Consider the following 27,643-nt stretch of genomic DNA (forward strand, 5'->3'; position numbering starts at 1 on the left):
AGACGTCTTCTTTCATGCCTTTTACTTCAGCTTGCAGTTCGGCTATTGCAACGATGTTCACAGTATCAGCAGTTTGTTTTCGCTTGGTTCCTAGGCAGAGCTGATAGCACCGCTGCCTTCTAGTTGCTTCACCTTTTGATTTCAAAGTTTTGTCGTAGATACCGGCGCAGTTTTCCGAGTGGTAAGAATGAGAACATTCTTTGCATGTGTTAAAGGAATTGTCACCTATTGGCAACCCACAATCGAAACAGCAGCCACCATCTTCTGCACAGATTTTTCGCGACAAAGGGCAGGGACAGTATGTGAATAAAATTAATCACAAATGAGTCCAAGAAATGATGTGGCTACAGACCTGTAATACTGAAGACAGCATTATTTGGACACGTTCCGCCCATTCTGTCGCCAAAACGCAGAATACCGGGAACACCTCTGGTTACTTCTTTTATAGGCGTCTAAAGGCTCCGCTGCTCGACGTCACGTGCTTTCACTTGCGATGACGCTCAAACTTGGCTGAAATGGGAGGCGTGGACGCCGGGCAAGTGGTGATGACTGGTGGTGGAAATCCTGGATAGTCTGATGATCAGCCGTCTCCAGCCCTCACTCTGGCTATCGCAGATCTGTAACACAGAAGGCGGCATTTCGGGACGCCTTCCGCCTTACTGTCGTCACACGGAAATAACATTGTTATCCACTGCGAGAGCCAGAATAGCCCTGCTGAGGTACATGCCTATGTCTACTGCCGCCCCTAAAGCAGGAATCTTCAAGGGGACTATGGCTGCGCGGGCACATGTCTACACATGGTGAAATTGATGCCAAATCAATCTACAGCATAACTCAACACGAAGTGAAAAAAAAAATGCTTATCAATGTGTTCAGGCGATTTCTGTCTTCAGGTAAAGTTTGTTGCTTTTTGAGTACCACACAAAGCGAAACACGACGCCAGCCTGTTCTTACGAAGGCGCAATTTGAATAGCGTTTTGAACATATTGCCGCAACTGCAACGACAAGTGAGGTAACAGCCTTTGTTATTTCTTTTGTTGCGAAAGCAACACTACACGAGTCGCCGAGCCATTTCGCGGAGCTGACGGAAGGCCATACTGCGCAGGCGCGAGGAGCTGTGAAGTCACACGGCGGACAGCAGGCGTGCCGCCGCCATCGCTGCGCGGGGCATTCAGTGGTACCGCCGCCACGATTGCCAATTGTGCATGCGCAGTAGCGGCGTATAGCTAGCGTGCCGGGGTGGCCGCCGCTGCCGCGCGGTCTCCATCGCCTCTCTCTCGCTCTCTCCTCGTTGTTTTCGCAATCCACCAGGTTTAACCAGAGCGAAACCACTGCCAATCTTTATTTATGCGAATGGCGATAGTTTGTTACTCATAAGTGAAAGCCTCAAGAATGACAGGCGTGGCGCTACGGCGCACTGCCCACCAGATTCCTCGGATATGCTGATTCTGACAAGCAAGAGTGCACACGCCGAAGACCACAGCGATAGTAGCCTTGATAACGATGGGCGTTACGAAAGGTAAGGGCGGCGCTCTGCTACATCTGCATGGCTGTTCGAGCAGCCTTTGGTGAGGCAACGGAAAGCAGTCAACGATGCCTCCGAGAAGTAGGCGGTACACGGTAGTAGGGTTCTTGGCAGTGATCGACCCCTGGCCTTCGTCGAGCCTCTTCCAGGATACAAGGTATGCAGCGCATGCGGAATGGTGCGCATGAGGACTGCTCGGCTTTCCTGCAACCACTCGCTGTGCGACGCTTGTTACGAGTTGAGTGCTCAGGACGGCGTACACACCTGCCCACGTGACGGACGCCGCTTTGAAGACCAGGACGTTGGCTGGAATGACTTCCCAATTGAGGACCTGTTGAAAGCAAAGGTAAGCAATGCATGGAGGAAATCAGAAGGTAGCTGCTGCATTTCCCTTACGTTTACGCTGTTGCGACAGAAAAGTAACAAACCTGCTTGTGAAATTTCACCACTTCTTCATTCCTTTAAAAACTGGAGGAGACACATAAGGTCTGCCTGAAGGGTTCGATAGCATAGTGGGTTTACACACTTATTAAGCCCCCCCCCCTAAATCAGAGGCATACGACCGTGTCTACGTGACAGAAAGTTAGGTGGGCGGATGAGATTAACAAGTTTGCAGGGATATGGTGCCCGCTGCTGCGAAAGGACAGGGTTTATTGGAGACATATGGAAGAGGCTTTCGCCCTGCAGAGGGCGTAGTCAGACTCATGATGATGGTGAATCTGCCACACCCGCTTTCGTGTTCTCTTTGCGGACACTAAGGGCTGGATTGAAGGGCCAATACAATGCCCTCAAGCTCTCTATATCATGTCCGCCGCAAAGAAGGGCGCCCTCTTGTATCAAGAATGATTAGTCAGAAGCGGTGAGAAATGAAAACTTAACATGCCTAGGCATGAACATGAATAGCACATCAATTGCTAGTTGGTTCATCACAAGACAGAACAGCGCAAGCTACACAGGGACAAGACAGTAGACAGCGCTGTGTGTGTATCGTCTACTTTCTTTTCTCTGTGTAGCTTGTGCTGTTCTGCCTTGTGGTGCCTAGGCAACCTTAAACGTGCACTAAACAGCGTTCTGAAGCATTGGTCTTTGCGTTTACATTGTTGTTTTGTGTTTTCGTGAATAAATAATTTCAGTCGCAGAGAACAAAGCCAGAAATTAGGCCCGCGGAAATAAAAAGACACCTGGACTATATGTGTTTGTGAGGCACAACGTCATCAACTATAATCCGTGAATCCTCCAAAAGAAAACTTTATTACTCATTTTGGATACGACTTAGCAAATGCGTGATAAAACCGCTACGCATTTGTTCAGAGTATACGCATCAGCGAAATAACGAGCCAGGAAGAGGCGGACTATGTTTTTGTGTTGCTGCCGCAGCGGTGATACGCCCGATCGTTCACTCCAGCTGAACCATCGTGGGCTAAACGCAGCCAGATCTTTTTTTTGAAGATCACTCCGTGTATTTCTCCGCCAACGTCAGAGCAGCAAGCTGCCACGCGATTGGATGAAAGGCGCTCCGCGTGCGCTTTTTGGAATAGCACTCTTGTAGACTGACTTATGCTACTCTCCGCGGTGAGTTAAAAGAAAGAGTGGTGGCTGTTGCCAACTTTACTTTCACTACAAAAGTTTGGCTTATTGTATGCGGTGGAAGAACAATCCCAGGTTTTTTTTTTTTTTCAGGAGGGGCCCAAAGTTTTCTAGCAACCTCTTCTATTGAGGTGGGCGGATGGATGAGTGCCCAGAAAACCACTGCTGGAAGCATGGGAAGGTATTATATACGTGCGAACTGTTCACTGCGAGAAAACAAATATCTTTTCGCCTTCCGACTTGGTATTTAAAGGGCGCAATTACTCTCTTTAAAGGGCCTTGCGATGTAAATGAAGCTTGTGGCAGAGCGAGTGCCATACCTGAGCGCGGAACGAGGTCACCCGATTTGCAGTACTTAGTGTTTTACTTTGTACTCAGTGAGGGTAAACTGATAAAGCAAGGAAATGTAATAGGAAATACCTCATGTTTATGGACAAGGAAGGTTTTATAAGTAAGATAATTGCGTAAATGAAAAGTAAACATGTGTCCCCACTCGCGGATTCATACAAGTGCTGTTCGTGATGTATTATGCGCTTCTTCGAGAAGCTACTTATCCGTCAAGTGCCAATTACCGTCGAAATAAAAGAGAAGCCGAGTGGCGTGCGTGACCAGGAACGCAAACAGTCTCATTAATAAATATGAAGAAAAAAAGACGATTGACATAAATGCTAGACAGAAACAAGACCGTTGAATTATACTGTCAAATTGGTCGCTCATGATGATTGTCACCGTTTATACGGGGCAAGTCATACCGAAAAATTCTGGATGAGCATTTTGAACAGGAAAGAGTTTATGAACGCAGTTTTATATGAGTTTATCGGCGTTTAACGTCGCAAAACGACTCAGCCTGTGAGGGACACTGTAGTGAAGGGCTCCGGAAATATCGACCACCTGGGGTTGTTCAACGTGCACTGATATCACACAGTACACGGGCCTCTTAGAATTTCGCCTCCATCAAAATTCGACCGCCATGGCCAGAATCGAATCCGCGTCTTTTGGGATAGCGGCCGAGAGCCATAATCATTTAATCACCGCGATGGCTTCTCAGGTCACTCGGAAATTTTTCATATCTTGGAAGAGTTCATCATCATCAGCCTGACTACGCCTACTGCAGGGCAAATGCCTCTCCCATGTCTCTCCAATTAACCCTGTCCTTCGCCAGCCACGGCCACCGTGGGTTGTTCATAGAAGGTTGCGTCCAAGTGCCACACCAAAGTGGCCAAATCGTGTTCTGGTGAGGAAGTGCGTTGTCGGTGCTATTCCCCGGAAGACTTCACTATAAGAATTAATATGTCAGCAGATCTTCGGTCTACAGGCTTGCATTTTTTTGTTATTAAGGTTTGTGCTATCGTCTAGAGCGTTCCCCATTTGGTTTTCTACGGCGGTCTTACCTGCTTGATAGGAGCGATGGAAACTTCATAAAAGAAAGATTTTGCTACACATCGGAAGAACGGACCATTATACTTACAATATTTCTATATTGTAAGTATAATAATGTAAGTATTCTCAGATGGGATTCTCATGTTAACAATGTCTCATCAACCGCCTTAAAACAGTTATTTTTCATTAACAGACGCCTCAAACTAGCACCATCAGAAACAAAGCTTCTTGCGTATAACACATATGTCAGACCAATTCTAGAGTATGCTAATGTTGTTTGGTTTCCTTTCACTAACAAGCTTACTAAACAAATAGAAGCAGTGCAGAGGAAGGCGGTCAGATGTATATTTAATAAACACAGACTGACAGACTCACCAATAGAACTACTCAAACACGCAAAACTACTAACCCTTCAAAACAGAGCAAAACTAGCGCGCCTTAAAACCATGTACCAACTCGTACCCAATCAATTAAAAGTCGGCACTTTAAGATACATATCACAATCACAAACGCGACAAACGCGTAAAACACATACACACTCTAAACGAGTTTTCATTCCGTACTGACACTTTCAAATATTCATACTTCCCTCGTGCTATACGCGAATGGAACACCTTGAACACATCCATTGTTAGTAATCCATCATTGAATTATTTTAGCACACGTGTTTAAAATCAACTACTTATATCTTAGTATTTATTGAGTTCATATATGTCATTACGAAGTTATTCCTTCCGTTTGTGTTTTCACTTGTGGTAGTATTGTCCGCCAAAATCATGTCACATGCTCCTCGTTCTGGTTTATTTGTTATACGTATCTTCTAATGTATAATCTCGTGTCATATTTTTTATGTACTTTGATTAATTACCATTGCTATTTTTTTGTGTGCCTCTGTACTTTTGAATGCCCTCCCTGTTACGATCCCTGATGGGATTGACAGTATCGAATAAATAATAAATAAATGAATATAAGTATCCTACAGTTTCTCAGTATTCGAAATTTTTTGTCTAAGAATGTTGGACATAGGAATCGCGAGCTCTCAACGGCGCTCACGCCCTTTTGTGCTTGGTAGGTGGCGGGTGAAGCGGTTCCGTTGTTAATTCACGAGTCGAATCGATTACTTCGTACAGGCTTTGAGTGTTTTCTAGTTGCAAACTGTCGATTTATTTTTCTGCCGTGGCTATAGTTCATCCTAGAAGAAACTGTATCTGGCAATAGAGTTCCGTCCAGACGAAGAAAACTGCAGCTAGACTTTCATCCAGATGTAAGGAAGATTTAAGGTTATATCAGCAGATGCGTAGAGTGTACGTCTTGAATGCTCCCGCGTGCCTGCATAGCAGGTCAGCGAGGGAGTATTTCACATTTGGGACCGCAGGGGTAGTGGGATGACAAAAAGCCATCTTCGTCAATCACCGTTATAGTTGTGCTGATGAAGAAGGTTTTCGGTAATTACAAAATGTGAAGTATGGCGGCGAAAGGCGCGGGGTGCCAGAACCGCTGATGGATTGGAGACAAAATCGAGAAGAGAGACGATCCATGGATCTTTGCGCTGCTCGGAAGGCATGTCGATGGTGGTGAGCGAAGGCGCAGCGTTTTCAAGCGCAGAGATGCTGGCTGTCTCTGACGGTAGGGGGAGAGGGACAATGTATCAGCGTCCTGATGCTTGTGGCGCGACCTGAAAAGACGACGCTTAGGTTATATTCTTGCAAACGGAGAGCCCATACATCCAGGCAGCTGAGGAGATGTTTTTACAAAGAAAGCCAATGAAAGGAATGCTGGTCCGTGACCACGTCTAAGGACGGCCACAGAGATAAGGGCGAAACTTGCCACGGGCTTAGGCTAGGCACTTACATTTCTGTCACGGAATGGTTACACTCGGCTTTGGTGAGGGTGGGGCTGGCGGAAGAAACTACTTATTTCTTTAATTGAGTAGAGCTGAAAGTTGGGCGAATTGGAGAAAGTTCGTGAAGGTAAAAACAGGCCGAAAGAAAGAAGAAAGACGGACAGCACGACGCAGGCAAGCATTTGTCGGCGTCGCCCAGTCCGTTTCCATGTTTCCTTCGCCCTATTTTTTACGTCATGAATATTCGTCGAATCAAGACTTGCACACAGCTACCACAGCACCGAGGCCAGTATAAATAGCATCCGTGCGTACTTCGATTGGTGCTCGCAAGTGGAAGTGGCGCAGGATGGGTTGTGTAAAGAGGAGACTGCGGGAGGTGCTGTAGGCGTCGTCACGTGCAGGGTACCAACTCGGAAAATCTGTTGCTGCCGAAAAGCGGCGTCAACTGAGTTAAAGAGGCAACAATAACAGCAAAGTTGCGAGTAGAACGTCGAAGATAGGTACAGAGGACACGGACGCTGTGCATTTCCTTGATTGAAGTAGGCTTCGGAAAGGCAGCCATAGCACGAAGTTTGTCGGGATCGGGACGGGCACTGTCTTGACAAAACATGGCCTAAAATTGTTAGTTAATGAGCAGCAAGAGAACACTAGGCTAGGTAAAAACCAGATGTATGCGATAAGAGACAAAGAGGGCAATGTCATTGGCAATAGTTAAAGTAGCCGAAGAGTTTTACAAAAAATATACAGTAGCGATTGTAATCAGAACGTTACTGAGAGAGGCCGTCGAGCACAGCAATGGACATCCCGCCAGTAAGGAAGGAAGAAGTAAAGAAAGTGTTGTGTCCCCTTATTGCTTTTGTGTGTGTGCGCCCCCGCATCCTCCTCCTAACGACCACTCGCATCCTCCTCCTAACGACCACTCGCATCCTCCTCCTAACGACCACTTGCCCTTCGTCGCACGCTGTCGCCAGATGCCCCCCCATGGTGCGCCCCCGCATCCTCCTCCTGTTTTGGGAAGCCACTCCCTCCCGTGGACGCTTCTCCGCTCCCTCCTTTCTTCGGGCGACCAGTTCGGCTCCTGCCTCGGTCGACGCTGGTCGCACCCTCATCGGCTTTAAATAAACGAAGTCTTAAAGTACCGTGTGCGTCTTCGCTGCATTCAACACAGCGACCGGACACGACAGTGGCGACGAGAAAGTGGATTCGACCCGCGCTACGCAACGCTATTGACAAGCCATGGCTACGCGAGGGTTTCCCAATCAGATACCAGAATTCAACGGCTCATCGTGGTCATCGTGGGTTGGACGCCTTCAGTTCTACTTTGAAGCTAACAACATCACAGACCCAGCCTTGAAGAGGGCCAACCTGCTGACGCTGTGCGGGGAGCAGACCTACGATACTGTCTGCGCCCTTATTCAGCCAAGCACACCAGCGGCAGTGTCTTACGACGACATCGTAAAAGCGCTGCAAAAGCACTACGACCCAAGGCCATCCGAGGTCTACCGCCGGGCTCGCTTCCAACGACGAGATCAACTGGGAGGAGAAACTGTGAGCGCCTACGTAGCCGCGCTCAAGAAGCTCGCTGCCGACTGCAATTTTGGAACGCTGTCGACAACAGCTACCGGGCAGGAGGGAGACGCAGCTTCTTCTGCTAACACCACCATGCTTCCCTTGGACGTGATGTTACGCGACAGATTTGTGTGCGGACTGAGTGACGAGTCACTGCAGCAGCGCCTGTTCGCTGAGAAGGACCTCACATTCAGCAAAGCTTACGACATCGCCGTTCGAGCGGAGAGCGCCGGTCACCAGCAGAGAGGGATTCGCCGGAACACCGAGCCGGTACACCAGACAAGCAACCAGGTGCGCAAGCCTTCTGTTGTTGTAAAATCGGTCAAAAAGGCACAACGCTGCTGGCGGTGTGACGACCAACACAACCCCCAGGGATGTCGATTCCAGTCAGCCACGTGTAATTTTTGCCACAAGCGAGGGCATATCGAAAGAGCATGCATTACGAAACGGAGACTTGCCAAGATAAAGTCACCTTACCAGCCTAATCACAGCGTCAACGCCTCAGAGAATACGCCGCTATCTGATCTCCATGGAACAACATCAGCAACACCATCTGTGTTGTACGACCTGAACACCATGAATCTCGGCACGCGACCGAAGATTTTTACAGAAGTAAGCGTACATCACCAGCTGATTAAGTTCGAGGTGGACTCCGGCGCAGCCTGTACTCTGATCAGTGAGGACACGTTCCGAACTTCATGGCCATCTGACGCACCCGCCCTGCAACAAGACGACACGCACCTGCGAACGTGGTCAGGACAGAATCTGCCACTATTGGGCTCTGCCAACGTGCAGGTTAACTACAACGGCCAGACCCATACGCTACCTCTGCTTGTTGTGAAGGGCACAGGATCAAGCCTTCTAGGGAGAAATTGGTTTTCTCCACTAGGCGTGATGATATGCGGCATACACCAGACGCCGAGCCAGAACATGGTTGAGCAACTGCAAGAGAAATACGAAAGAGTATTCTCGGAAGAGATTCCAGGAAACGAAGGGCCCCCGGTCACACTGGAGTTGTTGGACAACGCGCAACCCAAATTTCTGAAGGCCAGGCCGGTGCCGTTTGCTCTCCGAGATTCAGTTGAAAAAGAGTTGGACAAACTGGAGCAGCAAGGTGTCATCGAGCCGACGCAGCATTCAGAATGGGCCACACCACTTGTCGTAGTTCGCAAGAAGAACGGAACCATACGCCTCTGCGGAGACTACCGGAGCACCGTCAATCTTGCGACTAAAGCGTCCTCTTACCCGCTACCGACACCTGAAGAAGTATTCAGTGTACTACGTGGCGCAAGAGTCTTCAGCACATTGGACCTCACCCAGGCGTATCAGCAGCTGAAGGTGAGCGAGTCAACTGCTGAATTATTGGCAATTAACACACTGAAAGGCTTGTACAAAGTCAAGCGACTGCCTTTTGGCGTAGCTGCAGCCCCGGCCATATTTCAAAAATTCATGGAGACAGTGCTTCAGGGCCTCCCAGGAGTTTGTGTCTACCTTGATGATGTCATCATCAGTGGCACTTCCACTGAAGAGCATGCAGTGCGCCTAGAGCTCGTTCTCGAAAGGCTAGCAAACGCTAATTTGTGCATAAGCAAATCGAAGTGCTGTTTTGCGGTGCCAGAGGTGCAATTTCTGGGACACCGAATTGATGCGGAAGGCATTCACCCTACCGAGGACAAAGTGCGAGCGATCACAGAAGCACGAGCTCCAACAAACAAGCAGGAGCTACAGGCTTTTCTCGGACTCTTGACGTTCTACGACCGGTTCTTGGAACAAAGAGCTACCGTGGCCAACGACTTATACCAACTCCTTCGGAAAGATGTGACATGGACATGGTCGCCACGCCATCAGCAGTCATTCGATGCCCTGAAAGACCTGATTCGAAGATGTACAGTCCTCCGCCACTACGACGAAAGGAAGCCTCTGCTTTTGGCTTGCGACGCATCACCGTACGGAGTCGGCGCGGTTCTATCGCAAACTGACGAGCAAGGAAGGGAAGCTCCCATCGCCTTCGCCTCACGTACGTTGTCGCAAGCAGAACGCAACTACGCGCAACTTGACAAAGAAGGGCTAGCCATCGTCTACGCGGCGACACATTTTCACCAGTACATTGCCGGCCGGAAGGTGACCTTTATAACCGATCACCGACCGCTATTGGGCATTCTGGGACCACAAAGGCCTATGCCACCAACTTTGTCTCCGCGAATGACACGTTGGTGCATCAAACTCTCAGCGTACGACTTCGCTCTGGTCTACCGCAATGGGAGTAAACATCAAAACGCCGATGCGCTAAGCCGTCTGCCACTAGACGCAACTGTTGACGAACCATTTCCACCAGGAGACGTTCTGATGTTCGAAGCACTGCCAGAACCTCCGCTTACAGCAGGCACAGTTGCAGCATCTACGCAGAAGTGCGCAGCTCTCCGGCTAGTTTACACAGCTGTTCAACAAGGCAACGTGCATAAACTCAAAGGGGACAACTTCGACGCTTACCGCAGGCGAGCTACAGAGTTGAGCACCCATCGCGGCTGCATCATATTTGGGTCCCGAGTTGTGATGCCGAGAGAACTACGCGCACAAGCTATGTCTCTCATCCACGCCGGACATCGGGGCATCGTTGCAATGAAAAAGTGTGCCAGAAGCTACATGTGGTGGCCTGGCATTGACAACGACATCGAAACAGTGGTGCGAGAATGCAAGCCTTGCCAGAGCAGCCGGAGCGCCCCGCCGAAAGCTCCTGTCCCAGAATGGGAAAAGCCAGACACACCATGGCACACACTGCACATTGATTTTGCAGGACCAATTGAGGGCTGCACTTTCCTTGTGGTCGTAGATGCCTACACAAAGTGGCTTGAGATAAGGCAAATGGGACAGACGACTTCGGCAGCAGTCATTGACAACCTCCGATCACTATTTGCAACGTTCGGCCTGCCGCGCAAGGTAGTGTCGGACAACGGAACACCGTTTGTGTCTGCGGAGATCCTCAAGTTTTATCGCGACAACGGGATCTCATCAGTTACATCGGCCCCCTACCACCCAGCGACAAACGGACAAGCCGAGCGCTACGTAGCCGAGCTAAAACGCGCCCTTGAAAGAGATCAGACAGGCTCGCTGCAGCGCCGCCTTGCGCGCTTTCTCTTCAAGCAGCACACGACGGTTCAGAGCACAACAGGCGAGACCCCCTCGAAAATGATGTTCGAGCGTGAAATGCGAACCCAGCTCACAGCCATCCTCCCCGAGCCAAAGGCAGAGACGTTCCGGGAAGAAAAAGCAATTCCGCGCTGCGGCACGCTTAATGAGGGGCAGCGCGTCCTCGCCCGACAGTTTCTGAAAAAGCCACGCTGGGAGGAAGCTACAATTGTCAGACGCATAGGCCTGCGCTCTTGGCTCGTCAACATACATGGCACAGTAGCACGCCGACATCTCAACCAGCTGCGTAGATTTACGACGCCGTCTGAGAGCTGTCCGCCAGCGGAGAGAACACGTGCACCATCTTCCCACATAGCCTGGCACCTCTTCCCGGAAGAAGAGACTTCGCCCAGGACAGACCTAGGAGACACAGCGAACAACAGCCAGCCTACAAGTGTTTCTCCCCCGAGCGCACAAAGCCAGCGCGCCTCCACGCGTGAGCGCCGACCCCCTGCACGATACCAGGCAACTTTCTAAGGGGGAAGGAAGTGTTGTGTCCCCTTATTGCTTTTGTGTGTGTGCGCCCCCGCATCCTCCTCCTAACGACCACTCGCATCCTCCTCCTAACGACCACTCGCATCCTCCTCCTAACGACCACTTGCCCTTCGTCGCACGCTATCGCCAGATGCCCCCCCATGGTGCGCCCCCGCATCCTCCTCCTGTTTTGGGAAGCCACTCCCTCCCGTGGACGCTTCTCCGCTCCCTCCTTTCTTCGGGCGACCAGTTCGGCTCCTGCCTCGGTCGACGCTGGTCGCACCCTCATCGGCTTTAAATAAACGAAGTCTTAAAGTACCGTGTGCGTCTTCGCTGCATTCAACACAGCGACCGGACACGACAGAAAGCCTTAAGGGCAATGCAAAGGGGAAAAGCAGCTGGTGAGGATCAGATGATAGCAGATTTGTTGAAGGATGTAGGAGGGATTGTGCTCGGAAAACTGGCCACCCTATATACGCAATGCCTTGTGATCTCGAGCTTACCTAGAGCTTGGAAAGGCGCTAACATTTTCTTAAGTTATAAGAAAGGAGACTGCTGTAGCGGCGGGTGCCGCTCAAGTACACGAACTGCCAGCAACCAAACAATCCCGCTTTATTGCCACATGCAGTCATATATATAGAAATAGCGACACTGGTGCCTCTGCCGTCAGGTGATCCCCAAACCGGAACCGAAACCACATATACAACAGAGACGTCAAGGACTTGAAGAATTACAGACCGATCAGCTTATTGTCTGTTGGCTACAAGGTATTTGCTAAAGTAATCGCTAATAGGGTCAGGACAACCTTAGGCTTCAATCAGCCAAATATCAGGTAGGCTTTCGTAAGGATACTCGATAATAGGCTATGTTCACGCTATCAATCAGGTGATAGAGAAATGCGCAGAATATAACCAGCCCCTATATATAGTGTTCATTGATAACGAAAACGAATTCCACTAAGTAGAAACCTCAGCAGTCATGCAGGCATTGCCGAATCAGGGTGTGGAAGTGTGTTATGTGAAAATATTAGAAGATGTTTATAACGTTTGCACACCTTCCATAGTTGTCCATGAAGTCAGCAATAAAATTCCAGTAAGGAAAGGTGCCAGGCTGGGCGACACGATCTCGTCTATGCTATTCACCGCCTTAGGTATTCATGGTGAATACCTAAGTATTCTGCTACTCGCTGATTACATTACCTTGCTACGTTACTCACGACATGACCTGCAAAGCTAGATCACCGAGTTAGACAGGCAGAGCGGAACGGTGGGGCTAAAAATTAACATGCAGGAAACCAAAATAATATTCAATAGTCTAGGAAGAGAACAGCAGCTCGCAATTGGTGACAAGGTGCTGGAAGTAGTAAGAGAATATGTTTGTTTAGGGCATGTAGTGACCGCAGATCCGGATCATGGGAGGGAAATAAATAGAAGAATAAGAATGGGGTGGAGCGCATATGGCAGGTTCTCTCAGACCGTGAATGGCAGTTTGCCAATATCCCTCAAGAGATAAGTCTACAACAGCTGTACATTACCGGTACTCACCTACGGGGCAGAAACGTGGAGGCTAGCAAAGAAGGTTCAGCTTACGTTAGGGACGACGCATCGAGCTATGAAAAGAAAAATGATTACTGTAACGTTAAGAGATCGGAATAGGGCGGAGTGAGTGAGGGAACACACGCGGGTCAATGACATCCTAGTCGAAATCAGGAGGAATAAGTGGGCTTGACAGGGCATGTAATGTGAAGGCAAGATAACCGCTGGTCCTTAAAGGTGCACTGAAGAGGAATCTGAACTTGTCTTTTTGCCGCAGGAACTCCATCTACACGTTCCGAGCTTTCTTAGAAACTACGATCTATTGCCTTGTGTGGCCGATTTCCCTAATTAAATCAAATTAACGCCCGGCTCCCGCCTTTTTTTTTTAATTCTCCCTCGTACGGTGGGCGGAGTCGACCAACGCGTGGAGCGCCTTTCACCCAGTCCCGTGGCGGCTTACCGCTCTGCCATCGGCGGAGTAATACGTAGTAGTCCGTAGTAGCAAATAGTCCGCGCGTATTTTTATTTCTTCGGGCTAATTTTGCGGCTATATTATCTGCGAATGAAACTGTTTATTCATGGAAACCTAAAAAACAAAATAAAGCGAAAGAAAAGCCTCCACGGGACTGGGTGAAAGGTGCTCCACGCGTTGGTCGACTCCGCCCACCGTACGAGGGAGAATTCAAAAATAAACGCGGGAGCCGGACGTTAATTCGATTTAATTGTGGAATTCGGCCACACAGGGCAATAAGTCACTGTTTCTAAGAATGCTAGGAACGTGTAGTTCGAGTTCCCGCGGCAAAAAGAAAAGTTCAGAATCCTCTTCAGTGCACCTTTAAGGGCAACAAAGTGGATTCCAGGAGAACGCAGGGGGCGGCAGAAAGTTAGGTGGGCGGATGAGATTAAGAATTTTGCAGGGATACACTGGCCGCAAAGGACCGGGTTAATTGAAGAGACATGGGAGAGGCCTTTGCCCTGCAATGGGCGTAGTCAAGCTGCTGCAGCTGGTGATGACAATGAGCAGCAAATCGACACCTTTTTTCTTTAAAGTTGAGCTCGAAGCTGGCGTTATTAAGGCGGGGCCATACGTGCTTCAGACGGGAGAGATGAGTCTCAAAATCGGGTGAAGAGATCACGACGTCATCCAGAAAACAGACGCTGGACTTCCACTTCAGGCCGCGCATAATGGTCTCTATTCTTATCTCGAAAGTAGCGAGGGCTTTACAGAGGCCGAAATGCATCACGGTAAATCCGTGCAGGTTGTCAGTGGTCACAAATGCGTTTTTGTGGAGATCTTCGGGTGCCATATATAGAAGGGTGGTCGTCGTCACTTGGCCAAGTGAGAGCAGCAATTCAAGTGTGTGGATGATTTTTAGTTGCTAATGATTTAAAACAAGTTCTCATTAAAATGCACAATAAAGCAAGAAAGATGGAGAATCTGAGACCGCTTAATTCTGAAAAACAAATGTTTTTGATGTCGAAGCACTGCTGTTGATAATACACGCTCGCCTAGCCAGACCACAGGAGTGAGCTCGCCAAACTCAATACGGGGTAAGTGCGTTCTGCAGCAAGTGCTACTAAATCTCGTCGTGTACACTCCGGGAACGACACTTTAGGTGAATGTCACTCGTTGAAAGTGTCTCTAAATGCGCCTCTGTGACAGGGTTATACAACGTGTTCTCAATTCTTGCTTTTTCCGTTTCTTGTGATGCATGTTACGTTACAAAGACGTTAGTCGTAAGGTGTCCCTATTTTCATCGCAATCCATTCCTAAGGAATCCCACAGTGCTAACGTATGTGACTATTTGGTAACCCTTACTTGTAATCCTTCGCAGGTTACGTGCTGGAACGCGAGCCGTGGCTGTGATGTTGTGATGGCTGCTTCGCATCTCGCCAATCATATTCGTGACGAGTGCCTGTACAACCGCCCTCCCTGCCCCAGTGAAGGTCATCGAGCAAGTAATGCCCGGAGGGAGCGCCAAGCCGACTACGACGAGGTTCTGAAGGATCAGAAGTTTCCAGCCAAGCCAGAAGCTTTCTTTTTTTGCAGGCATTAACCTGCAGCTTCCGAAAGCATTACAAAGCAAGGGAGAGTGAGTTACTGGAGAAAAAGAAAAAAATACAACTTCATTAACTCAGCAGTCTTGAGCGTGAATCATTCAATTTCATTTTCAGTTCGATTTGACAAAAAAGGATTTCGCTCAAGTGCCTGTCTTTGCTTGACATTTTTGAATTTTAAGACTGTGGCCTGCGGGCATGCAAACAAGTGAGGCTGTTTGATATAAGAACATGTCTCTGGTTTTTACGTGAAATATTGTACATAAGAGTTGAAGCACCAAATCTCCTCGGCGGAAGGCAAGCCGTTTCTCGTTGAGCTCACCTATCAAGGAACTTTTGTTGTCTTTCCTGCCATACAGTCGCCAACTGATCTGGCTGCGCGGCTTTGAATTTTTTCTCTATGCTCATCGAGCTTCTTGTTGAAAGGGACCCAAAACCATTAGCCACAATCTAAAAGTGATGTTACGCAGAATAAAAAGACCACATTTTTTTAACTTTATGGATGAACATGTCATGTTCCTTTGAATAAAATTCAATACTCTGTGCCCTTACTTCCAAAGCGCCTAGGTACGCGCTATGGAAACAAGCAGACGTTATTGTACCTTGTGAACGTATTGTATTGTTATTCACCGTGCAAAAGGATTCAATAGGTGTTCTATTTTTGGTACAAAAGATATGGGGCGCTATGCCGGAAGGCCCGAGTTTGGCGCTTGCCCGAGTTTCATCCGAGTTTGCGATGACGGCAGTCAGTGAACGAAGATAGCGCGGAACGTGCGCAGGCAGCGGACAATAAAATGTAGAGATAAAGCCAAGTAAAGGCGATACAAGCGCACCCTGCGCGCCTGTTTCACACTTCAAACACAATACACTGCGCAATACCAGGCCGCAGCGCTACCTGAACTTATCAGCGCCATATCAGCAATCGCGAAATCGTGACTTCTCTGCTATCTATCTGCACACTCGCGGCTAGCTGTTTGACACGCCTTTTTGGGCGCGTCAAAGGCGTGTCTTCTCTTTCAGGCTCTATCTGTCTCTCCATTTCCGAAGACGAACAGTGCGCATTAGGTGCACTCTTGTATCAACCCTTTCTCTTCTCTCGAATACGTTAAAAGGCAACAGATAATATTATGAACATTTTGTTCATTTCCAAATGTATTTTAAAATCTGAATCCAAAGAAGCGTTGTTGAAAAGCATAGCTTTAGGAAATTGACAAAGATTTGACACTTTCTGCCGCTAGAGGCGATAGTGAGGCCATTGCTTGCAGCGTGGCTTGCATACGAACTAGAGCGGCAGCCCACCGTGTCGAAAACGAGAGAGCTCCTGCGCTGAGCGCCGGTAGCGCTGCCTTCGACTGGAAAGACTGGGCAACTACTACACGCTGAATAGTTATTATTTTTCAGCTATTGCAATAATATATTTTATTGTGTCGTATATCAAAATATAGGACGTGCTCCAAGCACCGGTTCGTCGTCGTGCTCCGTGTTTGACGCCTTGCAAGCAGGTGTGACGCGCCTTCAGCGTTGTGCTGTGTCTTATGTGGTTGCAACAGGCTATAGTGTTGTGCAATCTTGGTATGCGAGCGAAGAAATCGGCGGCTTTCGCCACGTTGCGTGTCCTTCGCAGAGGTGCTTAGATTTATCAGCGATGACGTTCGTTTTGCCTGTTATATTTCGATGGTCAACATCGTCGATGTCTGTCAGCAATCAGCACAGCCGCGCAGCATACCTGTAGCCGGCAGGGATGTTGGGAGTGGCCCACCCATAGCGCGTACGCCTATAATTTATGTACGGCACGCCGGGGGCGTGACCAATGGTGTTGATTGACAGGTGAACTCGGAGCTAAACTCGTGAACGGTGAAGTGCCCCGAATTCATCTCGAGACTGTCATGGCGGCAGCAGCAGCCTGGGTAATCGCTTCCTCTGACGGCAAATGTCAGTACGGCCGGCTGGACCCGTTTACTGCCTTGACCGACGACGAATTCCCGCGACATTTTCGCCTCTCCAAAAAATCGGTACGATGGTTGTGTAAAGAGTGAGGCGACGACCCACGCCTGCGGAGAGTGCGTACCGGGCTTCATTCGCTTTCGGTCGAAGAGCAAGTCCTCTGCGCCCTCCGGTTCTTCGCGACCGGGAGCTTCCAGGGGAGCGTCGGCGCAGACCGCTTTATTGGACCCCAATAAAGCACTGTGAGCCGCTGTGTGAGGGACGTCTCCGACGCGCTTATCGTCGCGGCTGTGCAGAAGCGGTGGCTCGCTTTGCCCACGACAGCGGACTAGCGTGCGTATGTTGAGGAGCGTTTTCTTCTGCGCGACGGCATCACAGACGTCGTGGGATGCGTCCACGGGACCTACATTGGCCTAAAGGCCCCTTCGAGGTCCAGCCCTGACATGTTGAAGGCCAACTATTTCACGAGGAAGGCACAGTATGCATTGAACATTGCAATCAGTAAAAAATAATTGTTCTCGCCAAGTCCTTTGGGCTACTCTACAGCACAGTGCCAAAGTCGGTCCCAGACTGGTTTGGCGAAGACTGGATCAGCCGCTAACCGGTTCCACAGAACAATTCATAACATGCCAGGTACCTTAAGAGAGGCCCACAAAAAAAAAGTGGGCTCCTCGGCGACGGCGAAATCGAAAGTTACAGATGGCCACTTGTTAATCGGGCCATTACAGAGCACTCACCACTGTGCTAATTAATTAAATCCGACGAATGAATGTCATCTTTCGCACAAACCTCTCACTTGCATCTAAAAAGTATAGTCACAATGCTGCATAATCGGGAAGATAACCGCCACTGCTGACCAAAATCCGGTGCGAGCTCATTGACAACGAATTTCGGACAGCTCACATTAACGCGGTATGCATGAAATGAACAGATGCATGCAGTTCATTTCAGAACACGGCATAATATTCAAGCGATTCTGAACAAAACGAGTTTTCTCATTCAAGTCACGCGAAATTCAACTTGCGATGAAAAAAAAAAGTGAGATAAAAAAGTTTCCCCATGCGGGATTTGAACCCACGCGCTCCCATTGCCTGTCGACTCTCCGGAGCGACGCGTTAGACCACATGGCCACAGAACAGCGCGGAGTGATGCACCTCTCTTTATTTATTTTTTTTTTTTGCGGACTACCGCGTTGCACATGTACCTCGTCGCCATTGGCGGTCAGCTGATGACGGGCGTTGGTAGCGCTCCCTAGCGGTACAAAGCAAAATTTAAGTATGCATGAATCACTCTAAAGCGCTTTAAATCCAAATCTTGCACACTATAAAATGCTTACAAAGGTGTACTAAGTGCATTATAAAATTCAACAAACCTCGTTTGTCTATTTGCACACGCAATGCACTTGGTGGAGCGACACACAAATGAAAAGTGCACCGGCGGTTGGCTCACGTGACCCGTTCTTTGTAGACCGCCCAAGAAGCACATGAGGTGGCGCCGATGTGATGATAAAGCATGGAATATATCCAGATAACCCAATGAAGCTGGAGGCGTGACGAGGGTGGGATTTTGTCTTGCTACCATTAGTTCACTCACCTGAGGGCGTCGCCAGAGCTCGGGAAGATTCCGAGTTTCAGCAAACTCGGGCCTTCCAGCATAGCGCCCATGAACACACTTTCTGTATATGAAATTCATCTTCCAAGTTCTACTCCTCGGCTCATTTCATGTTTAATATTTTCGTAAGCACGCGGCACCATAGCATTTGCCGACATCTGCGATACTCAACGAAGCTGTCGCCAACTAACCGCGAAGACGTTGGAATGCTTTCAATGTGTTGCTTACAAGAATAAGAGAGCAGTCACGACATGCTTGCCATGACTGCTGTGCTCTCTGTATTGATGCCGTCTAGAGGATGGCAGCAGTTATTGAGGGTGATGGCCTCTGCCAGCATCAGCCTTTGTTTTTATCCCGCAGGGGGGGGGGGGGGGGGGGGGGGCAGGGCGTTGACATTGTAATACCGCCGCTTACTTGTTGGAAGGTGTCGGGGGGTCACGGAAAACAACGAACGACAAAACAGTGCACAATCAAACACCACAAGAAGCAACGGTCCAATGACAAAACAACAGTGAAAAAAAAACTGGGCAAGGAAACAACAGCATGCCGGAAAGGAAAAGAAAACCGCATCGCTACAAGCGAGTACTTAGGAAAAAAAAGCAATACGACAACAGAGGAGCACAGGAAAGAAACCAACAGTGCGATGACAAAAGAGCGCAGTGCAGTACGGTGCGGCTTTGCGGAAAGGGGGAACTTTATCAATCATAGCATCAAAAGATAAAAGACAATCCAAATGGCAGCGGTAAAGTGAGTACGCGATTGTTTTTTTCGCTAAATATTCAATAACGCTTAGCATCCATCGTCTCCCATCCATTCCGCATAAGCATGAAAATTATCAATCCTTAAGTGGTTTGTCATCCCTTTTTTTCTCATGTGCGAAAAGTGATGCATTACCATACATCAGGATTACAGCTTCCGTACCCTTTCTGAAGAAACCAATGCCGTCACCTCTCGAAGATAGTCACAAGAAAACTCAAAATGTAGGCTATGTGAGTTTGTCTGGCATTTACTGGTTTGGTTTATTGGGGTTTAACGTCCCAAAGCGACTCAGGCTACAAGGGATTCCCGTATTGAAGGACTCCGGAAATTTGGACCACCTGGGTTTGTTTAACGTGCATGACCTCGCGCAGTACACGGGCCTCTAGATTATCGCCTCCATTGAAATTCGACCGCCACGACCGGGATCGAACCCGCTTTGTTCGGGTCAGCAGCCGAGCGCCATAACCACTGAGCCACCGTGGCGGCCTGTCCGGTATTAAATGTTTTGAGAATCATCATTATCTGCCGACATCGAGCCTCTCGCGCATATGCGTATAATTGCCCGTTTATCATTATTCCATAAATTGTACTATTGTTTTCCCTCACTTCGACACTCCCTTCTGCTCCCTCGCCTCCGAACATCACGCCGTCTTTTCAACTCCATGAGCAAGACTTCATGGCTCCTCAAACGCATTTAACAAGTCATTTCTGCCTCTTGCCATTAATGAATGGAATTCACTACCCGAATTAATTGTCACTGAACGAGATGCTCTTAAATTCCGCGAAATGCTGTCATTGCACTTGAAATCCCAATGTGGGTAACTGTTACCTTTGCGTTTTATTTTTATGTTATGATTGTTTGATCTACTACTGCACCTGTCTGCCTGATTTATAAACGTGCTTTTCTTTTTTTCTCTTCCCCAAGCAACGATTGTTTCACTGTATACTTTTTCTTCACTGTATACTTTTTTTAACTGTTATTTTTTTCACTGTTTTACTGTATTTTTTTGTATATGTATTTTTTTTGACCTAATAATGTCATTACTTGCTTCGATGTTCGCCCCCCCCCCCCCCCCCCCCCCTTTTATGTAATAACCCGCCAGGGGTCTTTAAGGGCCATTAAATGACGATGACGATGACGATGTTTACCTCATTCACAGTATGCGCATTTGGTTCGTAATGCTCCATGCTCCGTACTCATGCATTTCATATGTCTTGATAACGATTTCTTTTTTCATTTTTGCAATTCCGGGTGTATCTTTTTAATACCGGAGAGTATGCGCACGCGGACATATCTAGGCCTCAATTGAAGAGCCCGAAACGTGCTATGTTGGAAGCTGGCGCCCATGTTTTGTGGTTTGCGTCAATTTGTCAAGTGTGCTCATGATGAACACCTTGCGACTATAAGAGAGTATTTATGAGGACACAATTGTCAGACACCAGCTTTTTTTGAAATACATTCCTTTAGAGGAATGTTTTCAGTGTTGATGTAAAACAAAGAACGACTTGTGCAGAGCAAGCGCCAGACATGAACTACCATTTTACGCGGCGAAAACAATGTATACACACCCTAATTTGTGCACTAGCGCGAAAGTAGAGGCAATAACAACAATTATAGAAATATAAAAAGACAAAGGAAAGGAAAGCACGACGCGATTGATAAATCAATGGCATGCCTCTGCTGCCACCACTCTCAGCAAATTAGGTAAGAACCAACTCTGTTTACGATATAGTTGCGGACTAAAGAGCGGTGGCATAAGCTATATTCTACAGTTATTCCAGTTTTCGGCATTTCTGGCTTTATACCTTTTCACTTTATGATCTGTTTACGTTCCGGTTAAATTTTACTTTGGACTTTGGGTTTCGTTTTTTACACTGCTCTGGCTCGTGCTTTTACTTTTGTGCCACTTTTCACTGTTTCATGTTTTTCTACTCTTGGTTTCGACACACCTGGTCTGCGACTGTTGAATTCTGGCTCTTGACGTGCCAGATGTTTGATAGCCTATTGATCAATTATATTTTTGTACGAAGATTTCTGTGCTTTGTGCGCTAATATTGGTTTCCTGGTGCCATGGGGTTCCTTGCTTGTATTTAAAACTTGGTCGTCGCTTTCAATAAACTCCTGGTAGTTCGGCGCCTGTCCTGGTCCTCTTTTCGCGCTGCTCCCTCTAGCCGCTTAACGCTAGAATCTCATGCAATGAAGCAATAGTATAGCAGTGCTGCTAGATGAACTAGAGGGTATTAAGTGAGATGCTATAGGGCTTAGCGAGGTTGGGAGGACAGATGTAGCGTATACAGCGTTAATGGGGGCGCTATCGTAGATCAGTGGACAGAGAAGAGCTATAGGTGTGGGATTTCTCATCAATCAGGATAGAGCCGGCAACATAGATGAATTCTATAGAGTTAACGCGAGGGTGGTAGCTATCGTAATCAGGCTTAATAAGAGTGGTACAGTCCTACGCGCCTGCATCTGGCTGTTATGACTAGATCGTAGAACGCTATTATGAGGACGTGGAATCGCAATGAACAAATTAAAAACACAGTAAACTTCAGTGCCAAGGTAGGGAAAGAGAAGACTGGAGACCAGGCAGCAGGCGACTATGGCGTAGGCTCTGGGAATAGCAGGAGGGAAGTTATTAGTAGAATTAGCAGAGAAATAATTTGTGGATCATAAGTACCTTTTTTCGCAAACGAGAAAGCTGGAAATGGACGTGGAAGAGCCCCAATGGTGAGACGAAAAATAAAATAGACCGCGTTCCGTTGCCTCAACAAGGGTGCCTCAACAACAAGGGTGCAACAAGGGTTGCCTCAACAAGGGTCCGCGTGCGCACGCACGCACGCACGCACACATGGCCGCCGCGGTTGCTCAGTGGTTATGGCCGCGGCGGTCGAATATGTATGCGCTTCGTTGAAGGCAACATACATTTTTACTTTACTCGACATTTTGATCGGAGGACCAATCTTTTTCGTACTTGAAAATGATCGGTCCTCCAATCGAAATGTCGATTCAGATAAGACAGTTTTCTTTAACGAAGCGTATGCCATGTATGTACGTACAGCCACGTATGTATGTACAATTACAGACAACTTGTTTTCACAGATATTTCTTCTTCAAGAAACACTCCACTACTGTTGTCATGAAGGAAGCTTTGTGGACAGCGAAATAGATGGATATGTGCATGACTTTCTGCGCCAATGCCTGGTTCGTAAAAGCCAGGTCTGTGCAAGTATTTCACGAGTTTGTCAAAGCTGTGGGAGCCGTTACGAGCGAAAGGAACGGGATGTTCTCCCGCATAAGTGCTAAGAAATTCTCGCGTGTCTTTATATCTAAATTAGAGTCCCCACCCGCCCTGCCAGCCTGGCAGGTGGCAGCGTTTCTGGCACAAGGTTGTCAGTCCCAAAGCATGCAGCGCACATCTGTAACTACAGCCACCTAGCTTAAAGCACGACTGAGGTGTCCACTGTTCCAAGATGGCAGTTCTGCGCCTTCCTCTCGTTCAAGTGTCCACCTAGATGTGTACGACAGATAGTGCGCATTTCCTTTCCTCAAAAACCAATTTACAAATTTTACCCTCTGCTTTCCAAGCCTATTAATTATTAATTAATATTATTAATTTCGCACCTGTGGGGTACAGATACTGCGCAATTCCTTTCCTCAACAAAATACTGAAGACACTTTTGAAATTCTGAAGTGTGCTTAGCGAGAGCCTTGTGGTCAACCCACTGCCGCTTCCCCGAACCGCTTGGCGCGGAATCACTGGGGGCGCTTCGGAGCCATGCGTCGCACTCACTCGACTGCAACGAGACGTCTGACGAAGGAGCGGCGGTGTAGCTGCCACCACCACCGGCGCGCTCTCTCGTTCTACTGCTGTTGTGTGACGTCATGGTTGCTATGCACAGCTGCGCCCCCAACTGGCCCACCGGTTGCTAAGGAGGGAAGGAGGTTGCGCTTTTACTTTCTCCTTTCCAAGCTTCCGCTCCGTAGCTTTCGCAGTTTAAAGTGTGTGCACTGCTCGTTACAATGGCCACCGGTGACAGCGACGGCGACGCCGCGAAATGCAGAAACGGGCGCCAAAGAGCTACGCTCTAAAACGTTGTGAATGAAATTCCGCGTTCCTGTGGCAGGTACTATGTAGGATACACAGGATGATGTACTAATGACAGGTTGCGCGAGCATATGAGCAGTGGGAGGCGAAGCTGGCTCACACAGAGCTCCCCCTTCAGCACCAGCTGATCGGGGATGCCTGGAGGGCCGCATTCGCCAATGGTTTCCCGGACCTAGGTGAACCGCTCGCGTAATTACTCTATATCATTGAAGTTTATTTTCTCTCTCTCAGGCCACTACGGGGTCGAACTTAGTCATTCACCGCACTAAATGCAAATGCTCTCCTCTGCTTGACAAAACCCGGATGATCAAAAAATATTTCAGCCAGCATGCTCGAGAAATATGGGAAGCTTTTGCCATCTATAAGCAATATCACAGTTGCGTCAGTGCCTGCGTACTGCGCGATGTCAGTGCATGTTAAAGAACCTTAGGTGGTCGACATTGGGACGTGGTCGCTTTGGGACGTTAAACGCCAATAAACCAAAGCAGTTGCGTCAGTGCGCCGTCTATCACATTACTGTCACAAGAAGTCGCCTTTCTTGGGCAGCAGTCCTGATGGCCTCCAACCGCCTCCCTGATGTGCCTTTACCCCCATTGGAGTTGTCCTTGTTTGTTTTCACCAGTTCATTCCCCCCCCCCCCCCCCACACCCGTATTTTTTGGTGTCGTTTCATTGCCGGTTTTCCTTCTTTCGAAATGAGCACGTGCCCTTTTTCTTCGCCATCTTTTTGCGCAACAAGTTGAATCTGTTTATCTTGATTTCGGAGTTGTGGTGCATATATATATATATATATGCATTTCTCAAATAAACTGCAGTTGCTAGTCAGCGCCTGTGTTGTGTCCTCGTTCCATCCTGTGTTAGCGCTGTTCGTAGTTTAACGCAAAGAGACATGTGTTGCAAATATATGAATGTTTATTTGCAAATAAAAAAACGCATCATCTGACTAGGAGCGTGTCGGCTTCTATATGAGGAAGTAATTCTGAGAGATTGGCTTATGGTTGCAATAACTAACGTGCAACAATGACGGACGAAGCGCAGTCAAAAAGCAACAAGCAGGTGGGCGCGACGGCACACGCACCGAGTGAGCTGAAGAAGCCATCACGTGGCCGGCCCTGTCCGGCCAGAATGGAGACAGGAGCAGGCGTGACGGCATCTCGGTGCGGTGCGTGTTTGCGTGCAGAGCGGGGTCGCTTGTCCATCTCTAGGCGGCGCACTGCATCACCGAAATTACTCGTACTTCTCTCGGCACTCGCACTCGGTGTGGTTGTCGAAGGCCAGCTGCTCCTCCCGTCTGTGGACCTCCCCGCTGTCGTCCATCTCATACACACGGAACCAGCGTTCCACCTTTGCGATGGACTTGGGCTGACAGTGCTCGTTCCTGGCGAAGCAGCAGCCCGTGTCCGGGGCACACCGGTGCACCACGGTGCAGGGCGGCATGTAGTGCTGCGGAAACACACACACACACACACACACACGCACACGCACACGCACACGCACACGCACACGCACGCACGCACGCACGCACGCACGCACGCACGCGCGCACACACACACACACACACACACACACACACACACACACACACACACACACACACACACACACGCACACGCACACGCACACGCGCACGCACGCACGCACGCACGCACGCACACACACACGCACGCACGCACGCACGCGCACACACACACACACACACACACACAAACGGAGGCGGTGGTTAGGCAAGCCATGCACTCTCGTGCAGTGACATGTGCACGTTTCAGCTGTAATGGCGACCGTGTTTTGAAGACCCACGGCGCGGCCCCCGCGTCTCTGCCGCTAATGGCACCGCAGTGGAGTACACATTAGTGCACTCAAAATCTCCGACCGCTTCTGGAAATAGGCGCTGACAATGAAATTGGGCAAGAGGTAGGGGAAAACTAGCATCCGCGCTGCGAAAACCCGTCACATTCCTTTTCATTTTGTATTTGAAATCTTAGTTAGCAATTGAGACTAATTCCTACTTTTTCGCTGCTGCGAAGAACTCTGAATTGATATATTACATAGCTGCGGAAGTTCACAATACATGTATTTATCGACAAAATAGCTATTCTCTACTATCCAGACCCTTTTGCTTGTCGACCAGTTACAATCCCTCATAAAAAAGAAGAAGGAAAAACTTGAGGTGTTTGACAGCTGCAAGTACGGTCAATTATTTCAACTTTAACGTAAAATTCAAACGTAATATTTGCCGCCAGAGAGGAGGATCACGACGTCTTGTCCCGCAATAAGTTAAAATAAGCAAATGTGCGGAAGGAAATTAAACATTTTCCCCCCGATCGATATCCTTACGCGCTTTTATTATTAATGTTTTCTGAATACTTCTTTAACACCACATTTCCACTCAATGGGACCAGGAAGCCACCGCACCTGTGCTTATTTTATATCAGACATTTCTTCCCAAGAACAGGCCACCTGACGTGGGTCGCGTCGCAATAATGCATATATTACGCAATAACACTAGCGGGCCCCTTGTGTGTATATGTACAAAGCCTGCTTCTTGCACACATGGGCACACGTGCCTGCCATAGGCAATTATAAAAATCCTCGCTATATCCCCAGTGTTTTTATCAAGCTTCCCGATTTAAAAGCAACTGATGTTCCGCCAGGAAGCGCCGGCGTCAGATAATGCCAGCCGTCATGCGCCAACCATGTTTTGGCGCCGACATGGGAGCTAGCTAAAAGTGCTTTCTTTAAAATAAAATAAAAAAATGACAATGGCGACCTTCACCCCACAAAATGCAGTACATTTCCGCTGAAAGGTTCCTTCCTATGACAGGGTGCGTTAACTGTATATCAGACCTTACAGCGAGGGGAGATTGTGCGAACAGGCGAATAGAAACAACAGACTGCGCAACGTGCTGCTGTAGCTGTTTTGCATCATGTGTTCGAGCATTTCTGTCCCCGGTGGCACTTGTAATTCCCGTGGCTCTGTATTGTTCTAGTGGCCAAGCTACCCGGAGGGAGAAAATAACTCGCTTCACAACCACCACGGAAGGTGTCTTGCAATCACCTGGACCAATGCGCAATGTGTTTTTATCCTTGTGTGCTAGATGGGCTTATAACACTGTTCAACCTCACACCCCACTAGTCGGGTGCCAGGTCAAATAAATAACCAAAAAAACACAAAAGCAAACAAAAGTCTGAAACAATGAGCAGCGGGAGAAGGTGTTTAGACGTGTTTCCACTTATATCGCAGCTGACAGGCTCCCTTTCAACCACTCACGTTGCGCCTTGGTGACGCCCATTCACCAATCGCAAGGACCACCGTACGTGTTTGTGTCCCTCGGAGTACACTGAAGGGATGTATGTGCAAAGGAACGCGGCGGCGCATGCGGTCACTTCTGGCCACTCTGCAGCATTTGAATCCCTGCTGCTGTGGTATCGATTTCTGCGCATCCTATGCTTATATCGGAAATATATATGAAACGCCCTCTTCTGCAGCTATGCGGCGAATAAAATTCGAACAATAAACTTTCACCTCACCCTCTTCGGTGTGCGAAGTCGACTGGCAATAAATGAAGCAGTGACAGGCTCGCAAGGCGAACTAGTCCGGGAGGGCACTCACTTTTCGGTCGTTTGGATAGATGTCTTGCACGCAGATGGTCCTGGGCTGCGGAAGACTGCAGGACGCCTCCCGCAGAACCATCCTTATGTGCTCTAGTGAGGGACTGTATGCCCTGCTGGAAATATTAGGCGGTAGGCACAGTCCCACGGCGAAGCACATGCAGAAGACAAGCAGTGCGGTCCAGGCGAGTCCCCTCGCCACAGGTTCGTGTTCGCTGGCCATGGCTATTGGTGGTGTGGCAACTGCGACTTTCGAGCGACGGTCGTAGAATGGTGAACGACAGGGCGTCGATGATGGTTATATGCCACCGCGTCACCGTGACTGCACACGCAACTCCTGTAAAAAAACTCCTTTGCCACCGAGGGTCCGCTGACGCGCGGCACCTTCCGCCGACGCACGACGTCTTCCGCTGCGCGGAAGCACTAATGAGAGAGGCGTCTCCTTGCGCCATGCAAAG

At 48.7% G+C, this 27,643-nt stretch overlaps 1 long non-coding RNA gene across 1 annotated transcript; it reads right to left on the reverse strand.

Moving 5' to 3' along the window:
• Positions 1–463: 463 nt before the first annotated feature.
• Positions 464–27,437, reverse strand: LOC149329756 (uncharacterized). The gene is made up of 3 exons (XR_016285462.1): positions 27,187–27,437; positions 1,790–1,856; positions 464–617 (listed from the first exon to the last, which is right to left on the reverse strand). It is a non-coding gene; the product is annotated as an uncharacterized LOC149329756 (long non-coding RNA).
• Positions 27,438–27,643: the final 206 nt, after the last annotated feature.

Source organism: Amblyomma mixtum, chromosome 9 (assembly GCF_055824585.1).
Source record: "Amblyomma mixtum isolate Tamu chromosome 9, ASM5582458v1, whole genome shotgun sequence".
Classification (NCBI taxonomy): domain Eukaryota; kingdom Metazoa; phylum Arthropoda; class Arachnida; order Ixodida; family Ixodidae; genus Amblyomma; species Amblyomma mixtum.